Genomic DNA, 3,510 nt, shown 5'->3' on the forward strand with positions numbered 1-3,510 from the left:
TAACATGTGCTACCACCATGGACTCTCTTGGTTTTTGTTTTTTGGGTTTTTTTTTTTAATATTATTATTAACCATTTTGACAAATACCTGTTTAAGATGAAGTAAAGTCATTTGGAAACTTGGTGACCAAAAATAAAGTCACACCTTATTATGGAAATTATATGGCTTTCGAACTCAAAGCTGAGATTGGCTGCATACCCTGTGATGTTTGTGACGTCTGCCAGCTTCTTTTTTGTAAAAAATTATTTTAAGTATATGGGTGTGTTGCCTGTATGTGCGTCTGTCTGTACAGTTGGTGCTTTGTTCCTACTGAAGCCAGAAAAGGTTATCAGGTACCTTAGAACTGGAGTCATAAGACTGTGTTGAGCCATCATGTGGGTTCTGGGAATCTAAGCAGGGTCTCTACAGAGCAGCCAGCGTTCTTACCTAGGGAGTCAATTCTCCAAGCCCGTTTCTTTCATACAGTAGTCACTCTTCCCACATTGGATCTAATATGTCCTAGCTTGGAATACTCTTCCCTGAAGCCATCTTATGCAATCAAAAACTTGTTCCTAACACCATGGACAAAGAGGTGGGAGGTAACATTTAATAGAGACTGCGTCTGGTTAGAACTCTCTGTTTCATAGTTCTGTAAGCCAGCCCCAATTAATATACTTTCCTTTCTAAGAGTTCGAGGTCAGCCTGATCTATAGAGCGAGTTCCAGGACACCTGGGCTATACAGAGAAACCCTGTCTCGAAAAAACAAAAAATAAAAAAAGAATTGCTGTGTGTATACCACCTGTCTGCAGTGCCTGAAGAGGCCAGGAGAGGGAGTCACAACCTAAGGGTCTGGAGTTACAGATACTGGAGGGCTGCTATGGGTGCTGGGAACTGAACACTGGTCCTCCGGAGAAGCAGTAAAATGCTCTTAACTCATGTAACACAATGCAATATAATGAAGGATGACCTTAAACTTCTGACCTTCCTGCCTCCATCTCCCAGTTTCTGAGAAGCTAGGAATCAAACCCAGGACTTCATGCCCATGATGGAAGCTGAACTATAGCCTCACTACCAACTGAGCTATAGCCTCAGCCCTGGGAGAAGGAATTTCAATAAAATGTTGAATAGTTTTATTTTTGGAAGTTTTCTGTTTGTTTTTCATGATTTTTTAAAGACAGGACTTCTCTATGTGGCTCTGGATGTCCTGGAACTCACTCTATAGACCATTCTGGCCCCAAACTCACAAAGACACACCTGCCTTTGCCCCCAAGTGCTGGGATTAAAGGCATGCGCCACCACTGCCTGGCACTTCTGAAAGTTTGTGCAAATAAAATGAATAGACTAAGATAAAGTACATCAGGCATCTCGAATAACTAGAAAGTAGAAATTCCAATTTACATTATTTGCTCATGTGTTTATGTGGTGGAGTTAAGAAAGCTGAGATAGATTATTGTAGGGCAAAGGAATTAAATTAATTTCCCCTACACTCAACTTGCGGCATCCGCTCTCCCTGCCTAAGCATGACAAGAATGCCGGCCGTGACCACACAAAGCTTACTTTATCATTCAGCCCTGAGCAGCCTTCAGGTCTGATCAGTGACCACAGAAACAAATGCTGTCTATGAACAACAGGCTTTTCTGCCTGCCTGGACCTGTATCTTATCAGCATAACCTTCTCGGGGCCTAGTTTCTGAGCTTCCCCAGAAGTTGGGGAGCAAGAAACTTCATTCCATGTCTCCACAAAGCAAAGCTTGCTTCAGGTCCATCCTAACCTTGAAATCCTTTGACTGTCCTGCTGTGGTGGCACATGTACCCTGATTTCCAGGCACTGAACTAGCTCACGTGGGGAGCCAGACCCAGTCCAGAGGTTACTGGCTTTTCTCAATTTTGTCACAGTAATAATATTTTCCTGTTATCATACAAAACCAACCAAATAGTTATTTGATGTTGATTTAAATTTAATTTCAATTGACAAATGATTTTCTTTTTAGTAATAAATGATTTTACTATCGTCTTTTAACAGTTTCCTGTGTAGATGCTGATGGGTCTTTGTTGTTGTTGTTGTTTTTTAATTTAATGTGTTCTCTCAGTTTTTTAAAAAATATTTATTTATTTATTTATTTATTATATGTAAGTACACTGTAGCTCTCTTCAGACACTCCAGAAGAGGGAGTCAGATCTCGTTAAGGATGGTTGTGAGCCACCATGTGGTTGCTGGGATTTGAACTCTGCACCTTTGGAAGAGCAGTCAGGTGCTCTTACCTGCTGAGCCATCTCACCAGCCCTTTGTTGTTTTTTTAATATTTATTCATTCTATGTATGTGAGTAGACTGTAGCTGTCTTCAGACATTGCAGAAGAGGGTATTGGATCCCATTACATGGTTGTGAACCACCATGTGGTTGCTGGAATTTGAACTCAGGACCTTTGGAAGAACAGTCAGTGCTCTTAACCACTGAGCCATCTCTCCAGCCCGAGATGGTTTTTTTTTTTTTTTTTTTAAATGCTAGCTGTGTCTGAAGTCCTGCAGTACTGCAGTGCTTCCCTCAACCTGGGCTAGTTTCAAACTAAACGCAGCTGAAGATGACCTGGAACTCCCGATCCATCCTCCTGCCTCCACCTCCCAAACACCACGACACCTGGAATAGGTGGTGCTAAGGACCATGCTATCCACCAAGCCACATCTCTAGCCCTGAAGTGTGTATTTCATGTTCACGCATCTAAACAAAACAAATAATCGAAACACTGCCCGTGTCCAGAGCCACCATGTTCAGGCAAGGCTAGAAGTTTCAGAAATGACTTAAACGGCTTATAAGCAGAAGACCACCAGAAGGGTCTCAGTCACAGCAGTATAGACAAGAAAGCCTTTGCTGCGGCTGGGAGCCTGGGTGAGGGCTCCCACCTGCATGTCCTCAGAGCCCCCCAGCTGTCACCCAGAACGGCTCTAATTCTTGTCTCCCTGACAGCAATGTCCTTAAAAGCAGGGATTGAAGAGCCGGACGTGGTGGCACGTGCCTTTAATCTCAAGCACTCGGGAGGCAGAGGCAGGTGGATTTCTGAGTTCAAGGCCAGCCTGGTCTACAAAGTGAGTTCCAGGACAGCCAGGACTATACAGAGAGACCCTGTCTCCAAACAAAACAAAACAAAACAAAAAAGCAGGGATTGTGCTGGGTCACCGAAAAGCCAGAGCCTGGACTATAGTAACAACTTCATAAATAATTGTTGGGTGACTGTTGAATAAATAGCGAGCTCCCCTCACTACTGTTATGTCAGGAGCAACTGAAGCAGGCAAGGGGACTCACTCACTCCATGACACCAACTGCGGTCTGTAGTGTTTTCTGGCTACTGGGTGAGCACAGGTTCCCTTCAAGCCACAATCTCCAGTGAGCCACCTCTCTAGGCCCCTGATATATGACATTAAAAAAAGATTTATGTATTTTTGTTGTTGTTGCTTTTCAAGACAGGGTTTCTCTGTGTAGCTCTGGCTGTCCTGGAACTCACTTTGTAGACCAGGCTGGCCTCGAACTCAGAAA

The sequence above is a fragment of the Mus pahari genome, chromosome 6 (genome assembly GCF_900095145.1).
Source record: "Mus pahari chromosome 6, PAHARI_EIJ_v1.1, whole genome shotgun sequence".
Lineage (NCBI taxonomy): Eukaryota > Metazoa > Chordata > Mammalia > Rodentia > Muridae > Mus > Mus pahari.